This window comes from Neophocaena asiaeorientalis, unplaced genomic scaffold, assembly GCF_003031525.2.
Source record: "Neophocaena asiaeorientalis asiaeorientalis breed wild unplaced genomic scaffold, Neophocaena_asiaeorientalis_V1.1 scaffold166, whole genome shotgun sequence".
NCBI lineage: Eukaryota > Metazoa > Chordata > Mammalia > Artiodactyla > Phocoenidae > Neophocaena > Neophocaena asiaeorientalis.
In genome coordinates, this window is record NW_020174933.1 from 2,611,921 (window position 1) to 2,621,600 (window position 9,680).

Genomic DNA, 9,680 nt, shown 5'->3' on the forward strand with positions numbered 1-9,680 from the left:
GACTTTCCTACTTCTGAGTAGATGAGAATCTGGCCCATTGGCAAACTATTCCACTTTCTTTTACTTTAAATGAACTGAAGGAGACCTTAGAGATTATTTCATGCAAGGATAACAAATAGATGCCCTTTTATGTGCTGACTCCAATCAATTAATAATGGCTTTCTTGAGTGCTGGCAGTGCTACAATGGATTAATGATGTCTGCTCCTTGCGCAGGTTGGGCAGTTAGTAATGTGCATGTAGTGTATTTACCTTTCCCAATTTAGTCCATCGCTCTCATTTGCACATGAGGAAACTAATGTCCAGAGAAGCTGGGTGCCATACTCAAGGCCAGAGAGTTAGTTAGAAGCAGGTTATAAACTGGAGGAGGTCAGATGTTCAGGAAACTAGTTCAGTGTTTTCTTTTTTCTTTTTCTTTTCGGAGAGACTAGAGTTTGGAAAAGATCCGGTTGTAAGTCTATGGCCCATTTACCCATGGATTTAAATGCTCATTCTCCTCATTCTGTGGCCTGGGGGCTGTGTCTCTGAAACACAGCATGTGAGCAGCAATGACCTAGGGGAGGGAGGAGTTGCTCCGTCAAACCATGGGCACAACCTTCTCTCAGACCATCTGTCCCAACCTGGAATTGCCAGATGGAGCCTGCCCGGACCACAGGATGGCAAGGCTGAGTCCTGGGCTACTTTAGAAGCAGAGACATCTCAAATAAATTCCCATGAATTTTAAACTCTTACAAAATAAGATTAGGTGCATGGTATGCTCCCTGGGGGAATAGCCTCTTCTTTATAGTGTTGAATTTATGATTTCAAATTTGAAATGGAAACACTGAAAAGAATTCTTGGTGGATGGGAAGGGGGATTATTCTGCAATATTCAAAAAATGTTGTAGATGGGACTTCCCTGGTGGTGAAGTGGTTAAGAATCCGCCTGCCAATGCAGGGAACACAGGTTCAAGCCCTGGTCTGGGAAGATCCTACATGCCACGGAGCAACTAAGCCCGTGTGCCACAACTACTGAGCCTGCACTCTAGAGCCTGCGAGCCACAACTACTGAAGCCAACGCACCACAACTACTGAAGTTCATGCGCCTAGAGTCCGTGCTCCACAACAAAAGAAGCCACTGAAATGAGAAGCCCATGCACAGCAACGAAGAGTAGCCCCCGCTCACCGCAACTAGAGAAAGCCTGCATACAGCAACGAGACCCAACGCAGCCAAAAATAATAAACAAATAAAATAAAATTTTTTAAAAAGTTGTAGAATTCAGAACTTCCAAATAAGCTGAAATTTCTGGAGAATTCAAAATACATATTTTATGTCAATAGAATTTAGACTCTGCTTATGTACAGACTAAAAGTAGGTGGGGAGAGAAGGGGGGCACCAATACACCCAAAAAAGCACTAAGAGGCAAAATTCATTAAAAACCAGGCATCTGCTCTCAGGAATGATTAATGTTCCAGGTGCAGGCCGTGCAGTGCCATTGCTGAGTTACACTGCATTGTAGCTCTCACCTAAATACAGCTTGATGCCAACTATCAAATGGCATGCTTTGTTGTACATCTTAGTACACAAACACCTGTATGTAGAATCATGGGATATTACAGCTGGAGAAGAAGTTAAAGACCATAGCCCAAGCCCCTCTCTTTACAGATGTCCCCAAAAGGTGAAAGGGCTTAGCCGAGGCCACACTGCCGGTTACAGGCAAAGCTTGCCCATATACCTGGGAATCTCCATTCTAAGTCTTTCTGCTGTCCAGTATACACGTCCCAGAGTTACACATTTTCCATGGAAAGAGGGATAGACTATTAGAAAGAAAATATCCAAAGAAATTTAATTCATCCCCAAAGATCGGTATTTGCATCACCTGAGTTAACAATTCCCTATGTTATCTTTTCCTTTGATACAGCCTCCCAGCCCACCCTGAAGATTTCAGACGACAGCCTCCATAATCTTGTGGGCCGGTTCCTTAAAGTCAGCTCTCTCTCTGTCCTACCAGTTCTGTTCCTCTGCAGAACCCTGGCTGATGCACATGGGGCGGGCCCCCTTGGGCACCTTTAGGTCTCCAGCAGAAGCCTTCTCAGCATCCCCCACCCAGGCCCCTCCTCTTGGGGCCCACACCCTGACCTCCATTTGCCCTGTGAGAGGTAGGGGGCTGGAGGGCCACCTCCTCCCAAACCAGAGCCTGTCCCTGCCTGTTCAGAGCACCTGAGAGCACAGGACGAGGCTGACCATCCCTCAGCTCCTGCCACAAGAAGCTCCACCCCTTTCTATGAGGGGGGAAGGGAGCGGGGGTGCTTTGTAACCAAAGATTCCATTTTATCCCTCCCGCAGATTTGAGCTTCTGCCCCTTTTTAAAATTTAATTTAATTTTATTTCTTGGCCGCTGTGGCCTGTGGGATCTTAGTTCCCGGACCAGGGATGGAACTCGGGCCCTCGGCAGTGAAAGCACAGAATCCTAACCACTGGACTGCCAGGGAATTCCCTGAGCTTCTGCCCCGTGGAGAGCAGAGGGGAGGGAACCTGGAGGTCCCCCAGGGGTTAGGGTGTGTGACCAGCTTCTCAGTCTGTACCACTCATACATGTCTGGTCGCCAAGGGAGGGGTTTGCAGCATCCGTGTGGACCACTGTGAGGGGGGCAGGGAGTGGTGATTCTTGGCACCAAAGGCCTGAGTCCCAGAGAGAGTGTGAATCCTGGAAGTCAGCTGGGCCAGGGCTCCTTCCAAAGCAACTTAAACATCTCTGTTTCCTTCTCTGTGAAATACCCCATTTCGCCCTGTATTGATTTGAAAGTCATCCATTCTATTTCTATTCTTCTCATCTATAGAGTAAAGCAGTATCGATTCAGTTGAACCAAGTGAAACTGCCAATATTGGGACATTTTTTATTTATAAAAATGTAATTTCATGTGGTCTGACAGGTTCCCCCAGCATACAGCAGGATTCATAAGACACGTTTTATCTCCCTCAGGTACACAGACTTTCAAGCCCCACTTCCTTCATCTCAACATCTTACACTGATACCGATCTCGGGTGGCCTCGGCCTGCAGTGGCTTGAAGCAGGGTTTCGGTTCCTGGCCAGTGATTGAGGTCAGGTCGCGGCAGTGAGAGCACCGAATCCTAGCCACTAGACCAGTGGTCAGTGACAAGGCCCTGGCCCTATTGCTTTGCAGAAAAAGAATTCTCACAAAGACGGAAAGCAGTGAAACAAGTAAAGTATTTATTAGGAGAAAAAGAGTACAGTACGTGTGGATAGACACATTGGCGGGCTCAGAGAGACGGTCGCACCCTCGTGGCAATTTAAATCACTTATATGGGGCGTTTCTTCCATGTTTCCTTTGACCAATCATTTTGATTTGTCTGATTCAGAGTCCATATTTGGTGTATCTCAGGATTTTCCCATGTGTGCAAGTGCATCTCTTAGCCAAGGTGGATTCTACCGGAGAGGCCTATGGTAGGCTTAGCCACTTAGCATCATTCCCCTTTTGACCTCCAAGGAGCCTTTCTGCACATGTGTAGTCAGGGAGGTCTCCTGACTTCAAAAATGAGGAATATGTGGTCTCTTATCTTCTATCTGGGCAGAGCCCAGCCTCCTCTCTCAATTGTCCTGTTATTCTCATCTCAGAGTATTGGTCCACAAGGAACGAACTCAAACCATTTGCCCTGGGGGCTCATCTGTCTTCTGCCTCAATATTCTCTGCAAATTTAGGTCCATATTTCTAATAAATGGCTGTTTTTGAAGCAAGGATATATTTTACTTACTTTTTCTCATTGTTAACCTCTTGTATGACCCTTCTTGCCACTGCATTCTAGCATCTTCTAACGGAAACACAACCTCTTGTAGTTTTTCGGTGGAATCTATGGTGGTAACTTCTTAAACACTTCATATAACTTAAAATGCCTTTATTTTGCTCCCACTTTTAAATGATTATTTGCCTAGATATAGAAGTATAGTTTACACTTTTTCCCACGGCACCTTAAAGATATTCCTCCCTCATGTCCTGACTTCCAGCGTTGCCAATGAAGAATCTGTTGCTTTTGCAAAATTGTATTTTCTGTCTTCAAGATGTCCAAATAGTCTTTTTTCAAAGCTACATGCTCTTATTTCATAATCACCAGCTTTAGGGATGTGACGCCTTCCCTTTATTTCTTTGAGAATTTTATTTGTTTTTAGGTGTCATTTGTAATAGCTTTACTGAAGTATAGTTTACATTCCATAAAAAGACATTCATTATAAGCGCACAATACAGTTATTTTTAATAAGTTTGCAGAGTTATACAACATCACTGCTGTCAAGTTCTAGAACTTTCCCATCACTTGAACAAGTTCTGCCGTAGCACTTATGTTCAATCGTCAATTGCCTCCAGCCTGAGGGAATCACTGATCTACTTCCTATCTCTGTATTTTTTTTTCCTTTTTTGGAAATTTTATATAAATGGTATCATATAACACATGGCTTTTTGTGTCTGGCTTTTTTTCCTCTTAGCATAATGTTTTGGAGGTTTATCCATGTAAGCATGTATCAGTAGTTCTTTATTTACATTGTTGAATAGGATTCCATTGTGCTACATTTTTATCCAGGGCTTCCTATGTGCGCTGTTCTAAGCCTCGTTCAACGTGGTTTATAGTCTGCATGGGGGATAGAGCCATGACCATCTAATCCGGAGCCGTTTCTGGAGGAAGACATGGTCATTTCCATTTCTCCAAGGAAGACATACAGATGGCCAGCAGGCACATGAAAAGATGCTCAGTATCACTAATTATTGGAGAGATGCAAATCAAAACTACAATGAGGTACCACCTCACCCAGGTCAGAAGGGCCATCATTTAAAAAGTCTACAAATAACAAATGCTGGAGGGCGTGTGGAGAAAAGGGAACCCTCCTACACTGTTGGTGGTAGTGTAAGTTGGTGCAGCCACTATGGAAAACAGTATAGAGGTTCCTTAAAAAACTAAAAATAGAGTTGCCATATGATCTAGCAATGCCACCTCTGGGCATATATCCAGATAAAACTATAATTCAAAAAGAAACATGCACCACTACATTCACAGCTGCACTATTTACAATAGCCAAGACATGGAAACAACCTAAAGGTCCATCGACAGATGAACGAATAAAGAAGGTGTGGTACCTATACACAGTGGAATATTACTCAGCCATAAAAAAGAATGAAGTAACGCCATTTGCAGCAACATGGATGAACCTAGAGATTATCATACTAAGTGAAGTAAGTCAGACATAGAAAGACAAATACCGTACACTATCACTTACATGTGGAATCTAAATTAGGACACAAATGAACTTACCTACGAAACAGAAACAGACTCGCAGACATAGAGAACAGATTTGTGGTTGCCAAGATGGAGCGGGGAAAGAGGAAGGATAGATTGGGAGTTTGGGATTAGCAGATGCAAACTAGTATATATTGAATGGATAAACAACAATGTCCTACTGTAGAGCACAGGGAATTATATTCAATATCCTGTGATAAACCATAATGGAAAAGAAAAAAAAAGACATGGTCACTTCTTTAACAGAGCCAAGCCCAGCCTCATCACCTACCACTTCAAGATGAACAATAGTATTTTCCTTCGACAGCTGGTTAGAAAGCAGGTGTCGTCCTGTGAGTCCAAGCCCCTCTCTCCACGGCTCACTGGCTCCTGTGCCAGCCTCCAGGTTAGTGAACCTTAGCTGGTAAAGGCTGGGGGGCGGGGATGGAGGTAGCTGCCAGCATGCAGCTCTGGGGAGGGGCCTGGAACCTGGACCTTTCCCGTTGCTCCTTGTAAAGCTACACGTCTTGTTCTGAAGCATGCTGCTTAAAGTTGACTCTTCCTTGAAAGGAAAATGTTCTGAATTTTTTAACACTTCAAAAAGGAAAGAGAAAGACAAAAAAGAAAGGAAAGAAGGCAGGCAAGGAAGAGCCATTTCCATTTTCCTTCTCCTTTAAATCCATCTCTGGACATATTCGGTGGCAGCCCTGCCAGCTGTTAAAAGTATTTGAGAGTTGGCAGAGGGCTACAGTGAGGAAATCAAATCTCTGCTCCTCCAGAGAACTCCATTAGCGAGATATTTAAACTGTGGCTTCACCTGAAAGAGGAAAGACAGCAGCCCACAAGGCAACCTCCCCGCTCCTTACAGAACTCTGAGAAGCAGCTGGGTCCTGTTTCTCAGGCCTTGACAACACTTCCTACTCCTTCCGCCTACAGGAATATTCTGAAAAAAGACATTAGTGCACTTGAGACATCACCTCTCCTCCCCTGCTCCATGTCATGCAGCCGGAACCTAGCTAGATGCAGTTACTAGTGTTCTCAGCAGGCTGGAAGGGGACAGAGGGGGAACAGAAATGCTGCCCTCATGCATAATATTATAGCTCCCCAATGCTGAGAATACACTCTTCATAAGAGGACTGATGAATTTGGCATATCTGTAAACAGAAGTATACATTTCCATATTATGAATGTAATACAGAAGAGCCAGTTTATATTTTAAAACCAGCAATGTGATACAATTTTATTTGTGTGACAGTTTGTTTGGAAAATTCAGCATTCATTTTACAATTAAATACATGCTATAAATACATATCAAAAGCCAAGGAAGTGTTTATAATCATTAACCCTGCAACTCCACTGCAAGGAATGTGCCCTAGGGCCACCAACTCAATGGGAAAAAAGAGCCAAGATGCTCAATGACTGTTCCTATTGTTAAGCGGCAGAACTAGATACTGTCAGTTGCCACAGAGAAAAATGGTTAATTAAGATAAATCAGCATGGGGGGTGGTGGGGGTGGTAGGATGAATCGGGAGATTGGGATTGACATGTATACACTAATATGCATAAAATAGGGAACTAATAACCTGCTGTATAAAAATAAATAAAATTCAAAATTTGGAAAAAAGAGAAATCGGCGTGTTGTGACATGTAAGTATTTTAAATGATTATGATTTGTTATGATGTTATGGGATGTCAATTGTGATTATTATGATATCACACGGGAAATATTTGTGATATAATGTTCAGTGAAATAATCAGAAGATATAGCTGGTATGTGGCCCAAGCTCACAATTTCACAGCAGTATTTCTGTACATGGGGGTTTCCCTGGTGGCGCAGTGGTTGGGAGTCCGCCTGCCGATGCAGGGGACACGGGAATATATATATATATTTTTTTTCTGTATATGGACTTGCCAAGAAGGTGTTACAGAAAAATGAAATTAGTTGTTTTAAAGTAGTAAGAATACGAGCAAAACTTTTCTTTGGGGACTTCCCTGGTGGTGCAGTGGTTAAGACTTTACCTTCCAATGCAGGAGGTGCAGGTTCCATCCCTGGTCAGGGAGCTAAGATTCTCACATGCCTCAAGGCCAAAAAAACAAAACAGAAAACAGAAAAAAAAAAGTTTTCTTTTGATGGTGCCGTTATTAAATAAAAATGGAAAGAAAAAGCAATGCAAATTTTAGTTAGCTCTGTGCATCAATGCATAATAACCCTTTTAACTTACAGGTAGTTCATCTAAGTACTAATCATTTCCATCCTCAGTTCTAGGGCCTAAAGACAGGCTCTGCAGAAGGAAAATTAAAGAGAGAGAAGGGGTGGGGAGAGAAGAGAGAACTGAGGACGGAGGGGAGGCAGAGGAGAAAACGTAAGTCAAGATGTCCAACCACCTCATCTTTGGTCTCTATTTGCTTTTAAAGTTTTGTCTTAAGCTGAACTTATTTCTTTAACTTCATCAATCAATTCCTCCCCCGCATTACATTTTTTTCTGATTTCGTATCTCTCTCTCTCTCTCCAACCTGAATATAAGATTCTCTCTTCAATTAATATCATCGTAAACCAAGATCTATGGGTTTTAATAACTACTTGGTTAAAAATCAGCCTGGCAAATGAAAGAGCAAGAAGATTGTCTTCTTTTCAAAGACTACTGCCTTCACCCAACAGTTTACTGCAATAGAGATAATATTTTAAAACCTGGTAATACTTTATTTCTTACCTTCCTAATTGCATGACCTTCTCCCAGCCAGTCCAGAGCATCCAGGCACAAATTGGAAGAAGGGGATGTTTGGGGGAAGATTAAAAATGTCACAGAAAAAGTGCAGAGAGAAAGACTTAGTTTCATATTCAGCTTTCCACAGGTAAAGTAGGATTAACTACTAAGGCAATAGTGTTGCAAACAGGCTACAGCTTTAATAGAGGATTTTTAAGATATCTTTCTCTCCTCCACTGGAATATTAACCATCAAGTCTGGATGACTTGGGTCATGGAGTCATCCATCGAATGAAGAAAAGGCAAATCCATTTGTCCGGAACAACTAGAGGGTGGGGAGAACCCTACAACTTGTGTTCCTCTAAGGTAGAAGCGGAATAGTTAGAATTTGAACTGTGTCCTCCTTCCAAATGTATATTTTGAAGTCCTTAAACCCCAGTTTATGACTCAGAACATGTCTTAAACTGACACACTGCAGAAGTGATCAAATTAAAATGAATAGGGTAGACCCTAATCTAACACGACTGGTGTCCTTTTATAGGGGGAAATTTGCACACAGACAGCTATACAGGGAGACTGACATATGAAAATGAAGATGGTTATCTACAGGCCAAGAGAGAGGCTGGAGACAGACCCTTCCCTCACAGCCCTCAGAAGGAACCACTCCTGCCAACACCTTGATCTCAGACTTCTGGCTTCCAGAACTGGGAGACAATAAATATTCTGTTTTTAGGCTACTTGGTTTGTGGTACTTTGTTACAGCAGACCTAGCAAACTAATACAGTGCCCAAAGGAAGAGAAAAAGAAAATCCCTGCTTTCCACTCTGGGGGGCAATGGGAAGAAGAATAAAAGGACGCTCTTCCCCTCTCCTCATTTGGGGCTCTGGAAAAATGCCCAGTAGGAGGCTTCCCTGGACCAACCTCGATGCCACCACAGCAGAGCAAACCTGCCACACAGGATGGTCAGGTGAGCAGGCCTTGGGCACATGTTGGCTGGGCTTTCCTCAGTTCAAGTGAAGTACATTGTAGGGGAGGAAAAATAATTTTCCCTCTAACCTTCTAGGTTCTAGGCTGAGATGCCCCCATAATAAAAGACAGATTAGTAGAAGAAAAATAGAAACTTAGTAACATGTAACTGAATAGTTCCCTGAAATGGCCCAAGCCACCACCTTAAATATCACCTCCATCTAAAGACAAAAGGAGATGTTGGCAGGGGGGTTGGGGGGGGTCAATTATGGGAGGTTATCAAGCAAAGCACAGAAAACTAGCGTGCGGTTGTTATGCAGGTTTAAATTGCTGTTTTCTCCATTGATAAGCATTTCCAATGATTGAGTCATTATCCTCTTCCTGGTACAAACTTATGAATGGAGATTTCCCTTGTAAATATAAACATCCCGGAGGACCTTCAAAATGGCAGAGGAGTAGGACGTGGAGATCACCTTCTTCCACAAATAGATCACAAATACACCTACATGTGGAAGAATTCCTACAGAACACCTACCGAACGCTGGCAGAAGACCTCAGACTTCCTAAAAGACAAAAAAATCCCCACGTACCTGGCCACATGGCTGACAGGGTCTTGGTGCTCCAGCCATGTGTCAGGCCTGAACCTCTGAGGTGAGAGAGCCGAGTTCAGGACATTGGACCACCAGCCACATCCCGGCCCCACGAAATATCAATCAGCGATGGCTCTCCCAGAGACCTCTGTCTCAATGCT